This window comes from Manis javanica, chromosome 2, assembly GCF_040802235.1.
Source record: "Manis javanica isolate MJ-LG chromosome 2, MJ_LKY, whole genome shotgun sequence".
NCBI classification, from domain to species: domain Eukaryota; kingdom Metazoa; phylum Chordata; class Mammalia; order Pholidota; family Manidae; genus Manis; species Manis javanica.
In genome coordinates, this window is record NC_133157.1 from 131,449,813 (window position 1) to 131,469,323 (window position 19,511).

General features: G+C 42.3%; 2 long non-coding RNA genes across 5 annotated transcripts in view; one reads left to right on the forward strand and one right to left on the reverse strand.

Moving 5' to 3' along the window:
* Window positions 1–19,511, forward strand: part of LOC140847884 (uncharacterized) — a 62,183-nt gene that overhangs the window by 14,902 nt on the left and 27,770 nt on the right. Inside the window, exon 2 of the long non-coding RNA XR_012128148.1 lies at window positions 6,499–6,664. This is a non-coding gene — a long non-coding RNA (uncharacterized lncRNA). The remainder of the gene's footprint in view (window positions 1–6,498; window positions 6,665–19,511) is intronic.
* LOC140847883 (uncharacterized) overlaps window positions 11,771–19,511 on the reverse strand; it is a 60,933-nt gene continuing 53,192 nt past the window's right edge. The window contains exons 4-7 of one of the 4 annotated variants that reach the window (XR_012128144.1): window positions 18,793–18,956; window positions 18,155–18,268; window positions 13,324–13,508; window positions 11,771–12,339 (exon numbers count right to left, since the gene is read on the reverse strand). This is a non-coding gene — a long non-coding RNA (uncharacterized lncRNA). The other 3 variants (XR_012128147.1, XR_012128146.1, XR_012128145.1) reach the window with 3 other exon arrangements.

Here is a 19,511-nt window from a genome sequence, read left to right on the forward strand (position 1 = left end):
TTCTGCCAGCAATGCCAGAAACACAAGAGTAATCTCCTCAGAACCTTGTTTTTAGATTTCACTTGGGTGCTTAGCCCAGAGACAGTGAGTGTGGGGCATGAATCCCGGTCCCACTCCATTGCGTGAATTGACCCTTAGTGGTGGACTCAGAATGTGGGGCCTCTCCTTCCCCATTTTGAAAATCACCAAATAATGGCAGGATTGGTGGGAGAAGGGCAGGAGGGGCTCTGTCACAGTGTCATAAATGTGCACAATCCAAGGCTGAGCCCATGGGATGCTGCCTCATGTCAAAGTGCTCTGATCTGGGGCGCAGGACAGGTGGCCTTCACCTGGGATGATGATGGCCAGACAGTCATTGTTAAGTCATGTCCAGAGGAAAATTCGTCAAGAAGGAGGGGATGGCCACTTTGGGAGGCTAGTGAAAGGAAGGTGCCCAGTGGATGTGGCCATATGGGAGTCATGGGTAAATTTGGCAAGAAACATTTCAGGGGGTGCTGCAGGGAAGATGCCACTTATCCGGGGATGAGGAGTGAACGGGGACTTCTAGGCAGTGATGGTGGAAGGAATGCACACTTTAGATTTTCTCCCATTTCAAGCAAAGTAAACAATTGCAAAGGGTTCTTATTAGGTACAAACCCTCAAATGAAAGGATGATGTGAAGGCCAAAACTGCAGCATGCCTTCTGGAGCGACAGAGCAAAGGGATGGGGTGACCACCCTCCCAAGAAAACAGAGTCTAATTCTGGCTATAGAAAAACTATTTATTTGTTAAACTGTGGCCAGACCACAAAGAATCAGTAAGCATCTGAGAAGGGCCTCTAGCATGAAAATAATAAGGACCCAAACAAAAACAAATCACAAAAACAAAATCAATAAAAAAGGAAAGTCACTTGGGAGAAGAACATTTCCCAGAGTAAACAAACAAATCCTTACTGTCCTCAGAGACTGAAGAAAACATACCTTCGTGAACTGAGAATTTGCGATACACATACAAGATGATCAGAGACCCAGACAGAGCATTTAGAAATTAAAAACGTGTTGTAAAATAATTAATCAAGAGACTGTTCGGAAAGTATGTTGCAGAAATCCACCAAAAAGGGCAGCTGAACTGAATAAAGGAGCAGAAAGAGGAAGAGAATAAAAAAGGCAAAGAAAAAGCTGGAGGGGCAGTTTGGGGTGTCCAAGCCATTGTTCTTAGAATATTAGACAAAGGAGAAAGAGAAGATGCAGAGCAAGAAAATATCAAAAGAATACTTCAATAATACTTCTGAGAACAGAGGATTTCTAGGCCAAAAGGACCCACTGAAAACCTGCAATAGGAGATGAAAACAGACTTAACCACAGAATTCTGCTATGAAATCTCAGCAAAGAGAGAAGGCATCAAACCTCCAGAGAAAACATAATAAAAATAGGTCATATATAGAAGATCAAAGTAGAATGACTTTGGGCTTCCTAATAGTAATTCTGAAAGCTACAAAACAATGGATGGATGCCTTCACAACTCTAAAAGCAGAACAAAACAAACATTTCTAAAATAGAGTCTGTACTCAACTATTAAAAGTCTCAAAGGATCTATCGGGCATTTGCCTTCAGGTGGTGCCTAGGGAGTCTGCTCAATCAGAAGAGCATGCAAGCTGGCAAGGCCGCAGCGATGGGAACGAGGGAGGACGCAACCACTGTGTGGGAGGCAGAGGACAGTCGCAGGGGGCCAGGAAAGGAGGCCCTGGAGGCTGTGGCGGACACAAAGGCGGCCGGGCCAGGCTGTGCGGGACCACAAGGGAGGACAGTCTGCTGGTGGTTAAGGTTACATCCAGGCAAACAGGTCACTGGAGCAATGGCTCCTCGAAGAACAAGAGGGTGTAAGAACTGAGGACACAGAGGAGGCTGTCTTTGCCAGGGGAGGGTTCTTGCTTGCCTTGGAAGCCAGGAAACTCCACAGGGATAGAGATGCACTTCAGTCTGGAGATCTTAGGAAGGGGCACTAGTGAGGAGGTGATGCCATCAGTACTTTTCTTCTCATGTCATTTAATTCTTGAGGTGTCCTGAGAGGTGACAACTGTAACTGTCCTCGTTTATAAAAGAGGACACTGAGGCTCATAGGTGTTAATGACTTTCCTAAAGTCACAGAACCAATAAGAGGAAGAACAGGAAATGAAAACCAGGGCTAACTGTTTCCAAGAGCCCCGCCGTGAACTGTACAGCAAGGCCTGTCCTGGACAGAGTGCATGCCACACACACATGTGACTCAATCAGGTTGTGCCGTCCTCTCTACCGTCCAAGCCAGGACGAGCATGAAAAGAAGCCAGGACTTCTATTTTTGATGGAATATGATTTCTAACAGATGTCCAGATCCTTAAGGCCCCTTGAAATCACGTTCGATGTCTGCACAATTAATTCTGTCAGAGTTGCCACTAACACCATGCTTTGGTCAAAATTGGCACTGGAACATGATGGAACCCAGTGCAGACATCACTGTTTATTTGACATTTCTGCACAATGTACCCCTGTAGCACTCACCTTGTTGGAAATAATGGCATATTTTACTGACGAGGCAGGTAGTGGGAAAAAATTGTAAATGTTTCAACTTCTGAAACAGAAAAAGGCTTTGGCAATTATAAAGGTGTTTCCAGAGAGGGCAGTGCAGTTTCCACACTCCCAAGATATGGCTATGGAAGGAATACTCAGAAGTGACTTTCTGCAGCCTGGGATAGATGATATGGGTCAGAGACTGAGGCTGTGAGAGCCTGCAAGTGCAGAGTCTCTGTGTGCAGGGCAAACAGATGCCATTTGCCCAGCTTTGGAGTAAGGTAAAAGCAGAAGCATGCTCCTGAGAATCTGGTTTGACTTAATGTGCACATTTGAAAACAGAAGCATATTCTTTCACCAGTAATAATAACAAAACAGTGAACTAAGTAAAGGTCCACAGAAATCATCTAAATGGACAGAACTGTATCTGGATCATGAGCGTCTACTGGGCACAGCAGAAGAGGAGGTAGGGGGCTTTCCATCTGGGTACTGCTTTGCCTCAGTTTCTCTGTTTCTACTCTGGATGGAAACACATTTTCACCACTGACTTGAGTGACTTCTGCAATTTGTGAAATGCATTGTTTTAAATTGTTTTGCAAATATAAAATTATTTCCCATGAGGGCCCTAATTCCATCTCATCCCATATCACACCTATTCGACATACATGCACTTGGACATTGTAACTCACGCACTTAACCCAGGGACTGGCTGGGTCATTGTCACACCTTATCACTCTTCTAGTTTCAGGAGAAAAAACAGAACAGTGTTTTCATTGAAACCTGGTCTTTATTTTAGAGCAAGTCTGGATCCTTCTCTTGCAGATTAGCAAAACCTGAAACACTAAAATTCAGTTTCTGGTCAGGGTCCAGGCATTTCCTTGCCAAGGACATTTGGCTCACCTGCCCCCATTAGGCCGTTTGTCACTTTGCTGAGATTCCTGCCATTTTTTTCTCAGCACACCCATAAACTTTGGCATTGCTCCCTGTAAATAGCCAGAAATTATATGCATTCAGAGGCATGCAAAGAAAGCCAGACCTGCCCACTCTGCAGCCTCTGTGTCGTTAACGAAATGGGAGGGTTTCTTAAACCAAGCCAAACAGGAAAATCACAGGCCTAGCACAAAAACAAACAGAACAAACAATACAAAAGAAAGCCTTTTTTTATGGACTTGTTCTGCTTTCACTTCCTATAATAAACTTAAAACCTTCTTTGGGCAGACTCTGCTAGTGCTTGTGGCAAATTATAATCAAACTATTCTTGCTTTTGCTGGACTTCCCTCAAAGTCCAAGGGGACTCAAAGACATTCTGTGATCAGAACCAATGTGAGTGCCAGCAGCGCTCTGGGATGGTCCATGTGGGTGGGCATCCCCTATGCAATGCCCCTGGGCCCGGCCACAGCACTGGGGCTCACATCTGCCTACCTCACAAGTGCCACCAGTCCATCTGCTTACCAAGCTCTGTAGCTCACATCAATGGAACTTTCCAGATACTGTGGTGTTACACATGTCCCTTCACTTGATCTCCACTTTCCTCATCTCTAAGTACATGGGAAACTCCTGCAGTTGACATAATGTCCACTACCCCAAGGCTACCAGCCTGCAGCAAACAGGGAGGAGTCCAGAGCTGTTGGAGACCTGACACTTTTCAAGAGGCCACCCCTTACTCTTGTGTTTGCCCTGTGGCTAAGGATTTCAGTAAGAAGGGCGGAGTGCTCCAAATGAAGAGCATGTGTGAAGCTCCAAGATTCGGACCTGATTCTTTGTAATTTTGCTCTTTAATGAAATATTGCCCTGCCTCAGTTTGGTACATAGGATGCAAAAGTTGTGAGACAGTTTCCTGTTTCTTGATGGGAGAAATTATTCTGTGCTATCAATGCTCAATGCTATCACTGTGTAGAGACTTAACATGATTACGACCCACCTCTGGCCCCTTGCCTGTACAACACAGGCCAGATGAGGGCCTTGCCCCTCACTGATACTGGAGAACCATGTCCTGTGAATGCTCCCACACCACGGTCTGCAGCCCCCGTGTGCTAAAACTCGGTGGCACGGTGGGAAAAGAAAGTCATAGCAAAATGCACAGCTACGCTTATTGGTGTCAGTCTACCTATAATCCATGCCATTTCTTCCTGGTACATCAGCCAGAAATGGTGACCTGTCCCCACCTAGAGGCAAAGAGACATCCAGAAGTGTGTGAATGTTCTGGAGGTAGTAGGCAGGCCTTCACTAATCACTTACTGTGCACCAGGCATTCCAACGGCTTGCAAATACTAGGTCATTTATTTGTTGGGTCAACCTCTAAGGGGTTCTTCTAGAATCTTAAATGCATATAGGACACATGGTTGAAATTTATTTCACATAACTGGAACAGAAGAACTACAGAGAGCAAGGTTAGTCTTACGTAGTTAGAAAGCTCAAATGGATCAACACTGCAAGAATGAGCACGAGCAGTAGCTGAGACTTGGGACAGGAAGGGGGCACAGCTGTTCTGTGCTGTACATGAGGATGAGTGCTCTGAGCCTGGTGCTGGTGCCTGACCCCTCTTGCTTGTGTGTGTGAACTGGAGAGTGCTGGCCAGCTCCTGCAGACCACTTCCTAATTCCTATGAATTCTAGGTCAGGAGAAAATTAATTATTAGACTTTACTACATAGAAATGTTTTGCTTTTGGTCCTTTTGCATTTGAATCTATGCTAAAGACTGTTATGAGATGATTACCGCACACAGAGCTCAGCCACAGGCTTCACCATCTTTTTGGTCAGAGTGTTTAGTTTCAGGCAACAGAAATAAACATTTAGCTTAAAGTGGAAGTTTGTCACAGGACATGGGACATCTCAGAACTGCTGAGCAGGAATGAAGAGAAGCTTGAAGAAGGTGCTGGTTCTCATTCCTGCTTCGCCACACGGCTACTTCTTTATCTTTGTGTCTCTGTCTCTGTTTCTTTCCCCTGTCCTGTTTTGCTGCTTCATTTAACAGGATCTGGCTATCTTCTGGTTCTTGTTTGCCTCTCACAGTTTTAACCTTCCAGAGAGACAGATGGAATTTTCTTAGTTTCAGCTCCAAATCCCAAAAGTGGGATGTGATAGCTCAGGGCAGGTGAGGCATCTGTCCTTGACACCATCAGCCTGGCCAGGCCTAGGGGACCAGCTTTGATCTTTCCCCTTCCATGGGGAAAGGCCTTCCCATGAGGCAGTGCTGGGCGTTGGGCAGATGCGCTTTGGAAGCCCACATGTGCCCAGGGAGGACAGCCTGTGGACGGCTCGTGGCTGCTGGGACTAGTTCAGTAGACAGTCAGTCAGCTTCTTTGCTGTATGCCTCTGAGTCTTTGATGAGTGAGCTCCAGTGATACCTCTCAGAGTAGCCCAGACATATGTGACCTGTATGTAGCAAATAAAGCAAGGATCTTCAGAGACAATGCGAGAAGCCCTCCCTTAGGTAATAGTGCCCTGAGTGGCTAGTGCCCACATGCGCTCTGCTCTACAATTGCAAAGCATCCCATCACTAACTATTAAAATTCTGCTCTTACTCAAGGCCAAAGTGGAAGGTCATTTCTCCCTGAGGGCTTGCCCTCTACCTCTCCCTGTCTCCACCCCTCTCGTTGGTTCCACCCACCCACACACCCACACAGACTTGTGCTTCGACAATTTGATTAGCCCAATGAGCAATCAGATAGATGCTACCGCTATTGGTTCTTAAGGAATAAAAGTGACATTGGAATCCAAAGGATGTGACTCTAAACTATGGCTTCTCACTGTTTGATTTTATGAAAACTGATTAGGATGCCCATGCCTGAGATTCCCATCTGTAAATCGTTGCAAAATAACTTCTTCTCCTTTTGGTGAGTCAGGTGATATGCCCCGGGGTGCGACCTCAGCACAGTGGCAGTGCACACAGGTTTGCAGATGTAGCCCACCTCCTTATTCCCCGAAGTCCTTCCTCCCTGCCTTACAGTTGTGTTTGTAATTGTCATTTCAGCCTCACGACGCAGTGATTGAAGCCATTGGGATTTCCTGGAGTGGCTTCTGGAAGGCACGCTGAGTGGAGACAACGCAATCACAGCATGTGGAGAACAGCAGCACCAGCTGCCATCAGGGGCAAAAGGAGATTGAACCCCCTACTTAAAACTGATTCTACAACAACAGTGAGTAATCATACCTAATTTTTACTAGATGCCCAAAATGTACATTTCCCTCAGAGCAATTTTTGCCCCAAAACAAATTCTTTGCAGGTGACAGTGGCGACTTCCTCTTGGGTTAGACCTCGGGTCTGGGCCGGCCTGGCTGAGCTGCACCAGGCTCCCAGTCTTCCAGACAAGCCCTGGAGGGGCAGCGGTTCCATGCCGGAGCTGAACTTGCTCCCTTGCTGTTCGCTCTCCAGGACTCTAGGGTCCCAACTGTTTCCTTTAACCACTGACAGCTGTGCAAGCAATGACCCCTGAATGTAAGCAATGACCCCAGAGCCTTTGATTCTGTGAATCAGGAAAACCCAGAAGCAGTCCTCCTGCCTGGCCATTCTGCCAGTTCCCTCTGCAAATGGTCGTTCATAGCTCCAGGCCCGTGCTGCATCCTCATGGGCACATAGATGCTGCCCTCTGACCTGCTGCTGCTGGGCCTGCCTGACCCCACCTCAGGCCTGTTTCTCCCTTTTAGAGCAGGAGTTGATTGTCTTTGCCATCAGGGAGCAGCTGTTTCCACCCCCAGCTCTAACCCCTGCCTAGTTTGAAGATGGAATATACATTCTTTGAAACACAATTCAGCCTGGCTCTCCTTACCTATCAGAGCTGCTTCTTTTAAGAAACAAATCTTCTTTTGAATGATCTGAATGATAACATGGGCATAGCCTTCACACTAGTTGGAATAGGTGGAGAAGGTTATTTGACAACACTTTCATCTAGGACCTTGTGGTTCAGCAGAGAAGATGCAAGACGCTGAGGGCTAATTAGATACAGAAGAATTCTTTCAGAGAATTTCCAGGTGGATGGGTTGATAGTTCCTAGGAATCCAGGAAGAGCTGTTAGGGCTCGGTGCTCATGCACTGATTGCTAGGGCTCTTACGTCAAAGGGAACCCACCATGAAACTCCTCCCCATGTCTTTGTTGTGAGTTGTTCAGGGGTAGGGCAGTGGAGGAGGATAAGAAACATTCAGGCGGAGAGATAGTCCTTTGATCTGGCTGCCCTGGGAGCCTCTGAGAATAATCCCCGAGACAAGGAAAATAGCTTCTCTGGGTGTTGCCTCCCTGTGCCAGTTGATAGGATTCCAGGCTGTCAGTCCAGGCTCCCGAATTAGAAGCAGCTTTCTTATAGGAGTGGCACATTTCAAAATATGCTGTATTTCTCTTGAGCAATCATTTCACTGCTTTCTCCCTCATTCGGTACATTTTCTGCTGATACAGATTAGAGAGTTCATAAAAATGCATCCTGGTCCCATCCACACTGTAAGATTAACTGCTAATATATGACATTAACTTGCAGGATTTTATGGAGATTAGCATGTATAATTATATTTGATGGTATATGATAATTACCTGTTTGGTTGCATTTTAATGTGTGATGACTTGGGAACATTCATCAATCCATATATGGCTCAAAGATGATATAAAATTGCAACTCATTTGAATTGTTTTTAAAGTATTCAAACTGACATCTTTAGGCCTAAAAGAGACTGATTAATTTTATGGAGGTCATATTAATTAATACAGTGATTGGAACACCAATTGAAAATATTTTTTAGAAAATGGGACATTCTGATCAGTATTTTCCAAAGGGGCTTATTAAGTGTGAATGTAATATTTCTACATTTCTGATTTAACATGCAAAACTCCAACTTGGATTTGATTCCTTTAGAAGGCCAGGGTACAGGCAGTTCCATGGAAACAGTTTTAGAATCCAGTAGGTAAATGTTTCCTAGAGCTTGTCTTTGCCATGGGAGCAGAGAAGGAGAAGCTTCACTAGCTCTTCTTGTACTATCCCCCACCCGCCAGCTTGAACTCTTTCAGGCCTTTCAGAAGCTGCTTGTCTCTCCCCTGGAGAGAGTAACTGATTCAGGTATAGGCACACGATTCCTCACGTCACGTGACGACAAGCTTCATTTCCCACTCTACTCATGCACACTGTTAATTGATATTAAAACTGACCTTGAGCTTTTTTTTTACATTCCATACTCCTCTGTTTTTGCTGCCTCCCCAAATGACTCACCTCAAATGATTCACCTCATGCAAATCCTAAATGATAATACACAGGTGACATACAACTTAACCTAAAGTGCAAGTCGCCTTCAGCTTGGAGGCATCACGTTTCAAATTTTTCTCATGTTGGCCATGGAAACTGGGAAAAACCAAACCCAGTAATCCATTACACATGGAATCCTATGTCTGGGAAGTGCCACACCCCATCACTTCATCCATCCTATTCTAACAGGGGGAGGAAGCACACAGAGTCAAGAGATCCTCAGGAGGACCCATGCTAAGTGCCGAAGGAAGTGTGGGCCTCACACAGGTTGAACCCATCTATGCCCCAACTCAGGAGAAATAGCCACATGGACACTGAGGTGGGCAAGTAGGCATGGACAGGGGATCCCAGCCTTGTGAGAGAGAATCTGACTGGATAGACACACCTCATCCTTCATCATTTCTCTTGAATTCTTGTAGCTTTATATGTAGTTCATATAAGCTGATGGGAAAGTTGATGGAAGCTGATTCAAAAGCTCTAAAAAGGTTTTTTTGTAAGGCTAACTACTATTATGAGGTGGTCGATAAAGCTGATTTCAGTGTCTTTATAAAAGCTTTATATTCTTTTTCCAAAATCTAAGTTGGGCCACAAACGAATCATTTTCCATTTGTACATTCACTGCTTTTCTGAAATGAAGTGAAGGAGAATAATATGATGGCAACTGCTGAATAGCGTTCATGCTCAGTTTTCTAATTATTTCCACAATTAATCTTTCCTGCTGCAATTTTAGGATACCAATAAAATTATTAAATTTAAGACTAACTGCAGCTCACCAAAGTGCTTAATTAGGAGGGAATGTAGATAGCTAACTTTCTAGTTAACACTCCTGGGAATTAAGAAAGTTGATTATTTATAGCCATTGACCAAATTCATGAACCTGGAATATGGGTGGCAATCCTCCAAAGGGAGGTGCCAGTCAGAGACTGATGGGATGTTCCTGATTTTTGTAGAGCTCTTAAAAAAACACGTGACTCCCCCCATGAAATGGAATGAAAAGGAAGATGTGCCTCAAATTGCAGCCAGGATCATTTAACCTTAGACATGTGTTCAACAGATACAGGATAGGTCCACTATTTACTGAACTAACTGATGCTTCTAGCCAAGGACTGGAGAGAAACTACAAATAAGGCAGGCTCTGATGGCTGCCTTCGAGCATCTCCCTCCCTCTCTCTTTCTCCCCACACAGAGAAAAGGCCCCCTGAGGACACAGTGACAAACAGCCCTGCTGGCACTTTGATCTTGGACTTCCAGCCACCATGCCATCTGCATTAGTAATCCCTGCACACTGTGGCAGCTGAGCACAGCCACACAGGGCCTGCACTGCACAGAGGCATTTATTGGGTGTCACCATTCTTCCCCATCTTAGAACATCCCCCCTGAGGCTGAGGTAGATATTCTAGTGTCTACAGAGAAATGTGAGACCCACAAGTTTAAGTGGAGAGGTGGGTCCCAGTAATTCTAACCCCTGGGTGCACCTTAGTTATGGAACCTGTGCTGTGAACTCCACTGTCTGGGGGAGGGGGGCGAAAGCCCTGGGTGGCTGGAGGGTCTCACATGCCTCTTGCAGAGCACAGGATTTGAAGTCACTCTGCACCGATCTGTTCCCACTTTCTGTGTGTGCTTAGCTCATAGGTAACTGCCAGGAAGAGGTACAGAATCATGGTTATTGTAGGCATCTTTGGGTGGGGAAATGGCTGACTGGGTCCCCCCACTTTTTATTACCTACTTTAGTGTTTCTACACCTATGCTTTTTGTTACATTTTAAAATGTTTACATTGACACAAAAATGAATCACACTGATGCAATTGCAGGCATCAATCGCACTGTAGGCAGTAAGATAGAGCAAATCACCCAAGCTGTTGGTTCCTGGAAAACACTCCCTTTTCCTCGTTTTGCACCCATGGGCCACACGCACTGTTCAGTCCCTCCCGGGCCTTTCCTGGGCTTTCCCTCTCTGACCTGCTGGTGGTGGTGCAGCTTCTCATCCTCAGAACATGATCTCATTCTTGCTGGGAGAATTCACTTATGGCTTATCTCCACTATTTCATTTCAGTCCCACCCACTTCAAAGTATGCTGATGATCTATATGAATGCTTTAGAAACGCGTCACCTCACTGCCCTCAATCACTCCTGGCTCCTCACAAGCTCCTGGCCTTCCCAACAGATAATTTTAAGCCATGTTTCAGACTTTTTCCATAGAATGTCTCCTTGCCACATTTTAGTGAAAGATTTATCTCCTTTTCCTCAGATAATAACCATGTAATCCACCCCTCTTCATTATCTGTTTCTTGGGAAAAGTCCTAGCAGCAGTGGGCCAGCACCTGAGAAATCCTAAAACAATCCCAAAGTGGTTGTTCTCAGTTAATTCACCGTGCCTGCTGTTGTTGGGGGGACAGAAGTGCAAATTAATTGCAGTCAAGCAAAGCCTGAATAGATCAGTGTATTCGGAAAATATGTTATTGCCATTTAAAGAAAGTTTCCAATAATAAAATGTTAAAATAACAAAACCAAAATCAACCTAAATAGAAAATAAGCTTTTAAAAATTCTCCCTTTGATAGAGAGAAATTTCATTAAAATGTTTTTATTCCTGGGCTGCCATGGGAGTGCCCATCTTCCCAGCCTGGTGACCCACCCCAGTGGTCTGCTTCAAACAGATGTTTCTGAGAGGCAGGAAAGGTGAATGCCACTTTCCATGCCAACATTAGACCTTAGAGTGCATTGTAAAAGCTCTCTGGGGAGCAGGGATGGCTGGGCAGGCTCCTGGGAGGTGGTGGAATGGTCAAGCAGCTAGAGGGCTCTCCCCAGAGAAATGTCCTCCCAGCAGGCGGCCTGAGTCTACATGGTCCCTTTCCTTCTCCCTCTGGGGATGTGCTCAGCATGGATGCCGACTGCTCTTGACCCTCAGGGACTCCACGCATTCACTCGTAATGAGTTTTTCTACCTATAATTTATTTAGTTTGTGGAACCTTCTTTCTAACATTGGGCAACTAGAGTTTCTCTTTTTAGACAGGTTCATAGAAGGAGAGGATGGGGCTGGACTCTGAGGATGGGGACACAGTGATTCCTCCCCAGCTATGCCAGGTTCCACAGGCCAGCCAACAGAAAGCAACACAGGTCTCCCCAAATACTTATTTTTTAATGAAATTGTAACTATTAAAGCACTTAGTTTATGCTACTGAAATGTAATCATTCTAAAGAGAATGTCTCTGTACATGTTTTAATTAGTTTCTTTTGTTTTCTTTAAGTACATCTTAAAAGTGGGCAGTCTGACGTGATGCCATGTGGATGAGACGACGCTCCAGGGGAGGGGGCCCAGGTGTCAGTTTCCCTCAGGTGCGGCCTGGTACTTCTCTGGTTCCGGTTACTCATCTGTTAGATTAGGGCCTGGAGGAGAAGCATGAAGTAGACTGAGAAAACACTCCCAGAATTCCTGGGGGCCTTGGTTGTCACCTGGTGGTGTGGGAACCTAGAAAAGCAGTCAGATCAGCAGACCGTGAGCTCACAGGGCCACATGCAGGCTACTTCCACCAGAGACATCGAGTTGAAAGGTCTACTTCAATTATAGGCATAAGAGATACACTTGTCATCCTGAAATCAAAAACGCAAAATTTTAAAGGATCAAACCAAAACGCAAGTACAGGCACTTAAGCATGTCTGGTTTAAGGACAACATTCATAGAAAATTTAACATAAGCAAAATCACCTAGTGTGTCTGAGAAATATTTGAAGGATATGATGAGGCTATTTTATCCTAAAATTGGTAGGCTGACGGGGTTTTGCGTTCATGCTTTGAACAATGAGGATACATTTTTCACCGAATGGAGCCAAGCTGATGAAACATATAAAGCCCACAGTTGGAAACAGCATTAGAGCCAACATGGCAGCACGGGCAGCCAGGGCACAGACTCCCGGGGCCACTGTGCCTCGAGGAAAGGGAGCCAGAGCCCTGGCACAGCCCACACTGGGCCCAGGCCACCACCAGGGCTTCAGCCTTTATGGAGAAAGAATTTAGTTTAGAACACATTCATTGTTGTTGTTTTATCTAAATGGTTTCACCTAATACTTTTTAACTATGTGTGTAGAGTGAAAATGCAAAAGTATAAAATTGGTGGTGTTTTTCAAAATACTACAGAAGATATTAAACTGGTGTTTTAATATCTTGGAAAATACATGAAAACAAAAAAGCTATTTCCACTAAGGACAAAGGGTAATAATTTTAAATAGGACTCATAAGGGATTCATGGGAAACCATCAGGGGAGACACTTAGGGGAGGAATCTGGGGGTCACAAGGCCTAAACCCTCCTTCCTGCCCCTCCATCACCAGCACAACCTCCCCAGGCTTCTCTCCCATGTCCAATGGCAGCCGCATGGGTGGCCTCCCCCAAGGGCTGGACATAACCTGGGTGGCATCAGCACTGTAGTCCTCAATGGTCAGGAACATAGGCAGTGAGTCCTGGGAAGTGCTAAGACTGCAGAGATAGGAGACCCCTGGGTGGAGGTCATCTTGGGCTCTGCTTGACTTGCTCTGGCCTCCCAAGGGTGAGGAAGTAGATGACTGGAGCAGAGCCCCACCTGTTCTGAATGTCGGAGACATGAAGGCAGGTGACTAGGAAGCAGGCCTCAGGCAGGTGTCTCAGGAGGTGGCTGAGAAGTGCTGGCTTCAGCACTAGTGGCCCACAGAGGGATGGATCACTTTGCCTTGAGTCTCCAGTTTTAGGACGGCTGGCATTTGGGGTGCTACACCAACCAGATATGAGCTGCAGTGAACAAATGAAACAAAATACCACACATCTATGAGGTCTGCACAGCCCTAGAAAGGAAAGACAGCCACGGCAAAGAGCACACCCTTTTAGAGAAATGGAGCCACAGCTGAGAGCTACAGTCGAAAAAAGCCAAGTGCTGCATGAGAAAGTTCTCTGAAGCTAAAGTCTAAAGTAGTTTCTACAGGAGTTGGAAAAGAAGATGGTTATTATTGAAGACAAAATTAGAAGTCTGGAAAACCTAGTATAAGAAATATCTCCAAGCACAGTGCAAAATTACACAGTTGGAAATTATGGGAAGAAGATGAGACCAGAAAAGAAAGCCCAAGAGAAGACTATGAACCTAATAGGAATTCTAGATGGAAAGAAGAACTTAATGAACTTGGGAAAAATTTCCCAGATATACCTCAGATAAAGAAAATAATGAGTTTTAAGAAATAAAGATGCAAACAGAAATAAATAGGAGACCTTGAACCATCTTAAGTCTATAGGTGGAAGGGACTCTTCCTTTAGAAGACACTGGAACAATATATTGAGACAATATATGAGAAAGGTCAACCAGTTTTCCAAACAAAAGATGTGGATATGCAGTCATTTGGAAAATATATCAGCCTTACAGTCCATCTGAAAGAACTCTTGAGGAGGTGCTAACATCAAATAGCAAATACATTCTAATACCTCAAGGTGAGCCATAAACAGGCACTCCACAAATGGCAACAAAAGAGAAAGTTAGAGGACCATCGGGAGAATATTAACTTTAAATTAAAAACAACAGAAATGAAGAAGAGGGACATTCTATTATTCATATGTACCAAACTAAGTAACAAAGCAAAAACTAAATGTTAATATTGTGACTTTAGTGGGGGATATTTTAATCAGCTCCTTTGAGATCTGGAAAGATTTAAAAGACAGAAAAAGTATGCCAACCTCAAAATTTAAGAGTTGAAATGATGATAAAAAATATTACATTAAAGAATTAAATAATAAATTGAATAAATGTTGTTTAATTGGTATAAACCAAATTTTACATTCTTTGAAAAGATAATTGTTTTTATTGACATGTTCACAGATCATTCACAAAATCAATCACTTTCTTGGCCCAAAATAATGCCTCAGTATATTTAAAAAAAATAAAACCTTAATTGAGTTGATTCTGTGAACATGAACTAATAATATTAGAAATAATAATATAAAGTGGTCAGAAATTAGAACCCTTTGGGAACTAAGCAGTATATTACTAGACAGATAACTCTTAGATCACAGAGAAAAATCAGAAGGAAAATTGCAACTGTGTGAAAAGTAAAGAAGAACATTCTCCACAGCTAAACCTGGGGACAAAGTGAAGGCAGTCCCTTCCCAAAGAGGAAAAGTCCCTTCCCAAAGAGGAAAAAAAAAATTGGCATGAAATATCATTATTTACAAAGAAAGTAAAATAATAAAGGGGGTTTGTGCTCATCCTAAGAATTTAAAAAACAATTTAAAAAGCAAATAGGAAATGGAAATCCTTATCAAGTGCTAAAATGAACAAAAAATTAACAAGGCAGCAGAAATTTAAAAGTTCAAATCTAATTTAAGTCAATTTAATTATATTAAAGCCTCATAAGCTTGTTGAAAGGAAAAAGAGAGAAGGCAAAAATACACCAAATTGGGAGGGAGAAACAAGACGTAACAGTAGACATGGAAGTAATTAAAGCAGTCATAAAAATATATGTATGTGAAACTTTCTGACAAGACATTTGAAAATTTAGAGGAAATGGATGATTTCCCAGCAAAATATACATTGCCAAAAATCACCCAAGAAGAAAGGAAGGGGAACTTAAATACATCAGTTACCATAAGAGAGTTTAGAAAAAGACACTTAAAGATCTACCATTGAAAAAGACACCGAGAACAGATGGCTTCCCAGCTGAGGTTTATGTAACTTGAATTTTATATAACCTTAAAGAAAGAGGGCTTTTCACAGTTAAATTATTCCAGACCTTAGAAAAAAGATGAAAGACCTCCCCAATTCACTTTACAAAGGCAATATAACTCTTTTAAAAAGCCGATAAAGATTGAACAATAAAGGAAAACTGCAGCTAGATCAGATTTATGAATACAGATGAGAACGTATTAAAATATTAGGAATTATATTCTGGTTTTGTTTTCAATATTTATGGAATGATTTTTTGTTGAATAAATAACATGTTCCCTGACAACAAACAAAATAAATAGATAATATATACCTAACACATTAGATGATAAGTGAAATGGTGAAAGATTAAACAGAGAATGTATGAAGAGGTTTGTTGGGAGGAATTGGCCATTTATGGTAACCTAACCCCTTGCTCTCAGCAGAGTTTTGCTGTAAGGATAGATAAAAAGGAGGCAATAATGGCGCAGGAACCCAGGATAAAGAGAGGTTTTTATTTTTTTAACGATTGGAAAAATAACAGCATGCTTCTATAGTGGTTGGGAAGATTAAACACAAGAAAGAGGAAAGCTTTATTGGAGTGATGTCCCTGAACAGGCAGGAAGAAAGGCAGCTTGGCAAAGAGTGACAGGAGAGAAGGCAGAGACTCATGCAGGTCATCAGTGTGTGTGTGTGTGTGTGTGTGTGTGTGTGTGTGTGTGTGTGTGTGTGTTGGGGTGGGGGTGCGGTGGTCTGTGGATGACCTCTTCATATTGGTTCCCAATCCTCAGAGATGCAGAAAGTAATGTCATCAACCCGGGATGAGGATGAGGGAGAAAGGGCTTGTGGGAGGAGGAGAGTAAAAGGACTCCGGTGGACAGACTTAAGAGTTACCCCAGGTGGGTTTTTTTCTTTTCAGGCACATTCCGTTGGTTGGCATGGGCATGGTATAGGCACAAAGATGAACCACTGTTTGAACATGTTAGCTCCATTATACAAACATACAAAAGAAAACAAATAAAAGATGTTAAAAAGATGTTTGATAAAATTCTCCTTAAGTCATTCCTCTATAAAACTTTAAGCTAAAAAAGGAGGTTGATGTGAACTGCCTAAATCAAATAATGACAATTTCTACAAAACACCTGGAATTATTATTCTAAATGGTAAAATACAAAATTTATTTTAATTAAAATTAGATATTAGACATGAATCCCTAATATTATCATTATAATTTAATATTGTCATCAAAGATCTAGTCATTATAAGAGTTTAATAAGCAATGCAAATTTCAAAAGATAAAAGAACCTCCTTTTTTATGACATGATTTTATAACTAGAAAACCTAGAAGAGTCTTTATAAATGAGAATTAACAGAATAATTTGGTAAGGTGAATGGATATGAGATAAATATATAAAATCCATTAGGGTTTTTTTTCTAGTTTAATAAATGAGGGGAAGATTAGAAAAAAACTCCCAGAATAATGAGAAAATCCTGAGATACTAGGTATAAATGACTAAGAAGCAAACAGATCCCATATTAAGAGAAACAGAATATCTTATTGAGAAATATACTATATGAAAAAAATGGGAAATTGTATAATATTCTGGAATGAGAAGTCTTTAATATAAAAAATGTAAATTTTTTCCAGTGTAATGCATAATGTTAATTCTTATATCAAATTCCATTTTAATTATATGACCATAAAATTCATATGAGAAATAAATGTCAAAAAACAGTCAAGAATAATTTGAATATGAAGAGTAGGAAGGGAGCAATCTGACCTACTAGACATCAGGGAAAAACAATGGTAGAGCCATTAAAATAAAAATTGTATGTCATTAACGTATAGATATTCAAATAGATAAACGGAAAATATGAGAGGCTAATATAAGGATAATATTTCTATTTAGTAGGAAAGGATAGAAGACTTTAATAAATGGAGCTGGCAAAAATAGCTGCATATCTGGAGAAAGATAAAGTGTGTACACTATTTTGTTTCTTGTAAATATGAGTTCCAAGTGATGAAACACTTGAATTAAGATAATAGCATGGCTTTGGAAGAAAAGGAGAATCAAATGCAGGTGGTCCTCAAAATAGCTCTCCACTTTCAGCAATTTGTTAGGGCTAAATAGGAGCAAGGAGCATGGAATAAAACCCCATCCCCTACTCACCCTCAGCTCGAGGATAATCTGGAGGAAGTCGAAGTTGGTGGTGAGGAGGGTGACCACCACCTCAGCAACCAAACACAGCTCAACTCCTGATGAGATTAAACTCAGCCTCCTGTCCTGACAGCCTAGCAGGAGAGGCGTGCCTGTGTCTGGGCATCAGTCTTACTCCTCCAAGCTTCACAGCTAGCATTTGATTAAAAGTAATGAGGGATAGAAGCAAGGAGAAAAGACACATGCCATTTTCAAGAGACAAAATCATCAACAGAACCAGCCTCAGAAATGGCCAAAAGTTGTAACTATTAGACAGGTGTTTAAGCAACAGCGCTAAATATCAAAAGCGCTAGAGGAAAAAGTGGATAGTGCGCACTAAGAGACAGGGAACTCCAGCGGATGGATGGAAATTTTGAATCGAACAGAATCCCCAGGCCTAAACAAACAAATCCCAAGATAACACAGGTGAAGAATGCATTTAACACTCATCAGCTGACTCAACACAGCCAAGGGAAGGATGATGAACTTGAAGCAATAGGACAGTAGAGATCAACCAAAGGGAACAAAATGGCGAGAGAACGCTCAGGCAAAACCATATAATAGCCGTTCTCCATTGTCCTCTTCCTCCGTGAGCCTCTCTGTTCCTTCATTTCAATAAAAGTCTCAGGAAACATTCAGGCCCGTTTCCATTCACTTTCCGTCAATACCTGATTATAACAGAAAACGAGGGCTGCTGAGCATGAGCAGGAACCTGATGAAGCATCACCTTCAACCAAACACAACTAGAAGACACTGCATACATGTCCTACCTACACACATCTGCCAAGGCAAACAGCAAATCATGCAATTTTCTGGCTCCCACATGAAAAAGCATGGGGGAATTCACATAAATAGAATATTAGACATATCACTTATATTCTTACCACACATAGTTTCTGCTTTCCCGAAGTTCTTCACCAGCAATCAGACCTACTTCAATATTGTCCTCAGACAGTTTAAGCCTCTGTTTTAATTACTATAATAATGAAGTTATAATAAATATCTTAAGACAATATATTTATATATGTGAAAAGAACCTGAAACAATGCTCAGAACAAAATAAGCACCTAGTAAATGGAAGTTCTGTTTGCTCTGGCTATGACTGAAGTTGTTTTTCTTATGCATCATATTCTCAAACAACTGAGAGTGACTACACATCACAAATTGTATGCAAATTATAAAATCTCTTTACCTGGAGAGCAAGATACCTATCCACCTGTCTGAAATGGTTCAGGTGAGCCCTCCCAGCAGCAGGGAGACAGAACAAGTCATCTCCACATGGCTCTCAGGCCTCTGGTCCTTGGATTTTTCCCACTAAGCATGTGTAACCTCCTCAAAGCTTCCTCTGTATTCATTCTTAAGAGAAAAGATGGAAAATCCAAATACATTGTTGTAAGTAAATCGTGATGATATTTACAGCTAAAATTGGAGGAAGTACACCCTGGTCCAGTTAATTATAGCAGTGATATTCTCCTATTAAACTTCTGTGAGGACAGAACAAATAAAACATTTTAATCACCTCAGCAGTTAAGAAAAGTTAACCAGCTAAACCTGAACATAAGACATGTGAAATTAGAGCTCTGATCTGATTTTCTCTTGTTCTCTGTCCTTGTTGTACATTAAATATATAATATTGTGTTTAAAAATGATTTGGGGCAAATGGCACTGTGTTAATAGTTGGACATATCTGAACCAGTCATGTAAATATGAGTGTAATAATTAATTTCAACTGTAGAATAGCAGATTAATGATTAATCACTTGTGCAAACTTAAACCTGCATGTAATTTGTCAATGTTTATGTCAGGAATGCTCTAGAATAGCTTTAATCCACACACCTGCATTAAAATTATTTAATGATATTTCAAATGATATTAATCAAATATGATTAATAGAGAAGGGGATAGAATTTT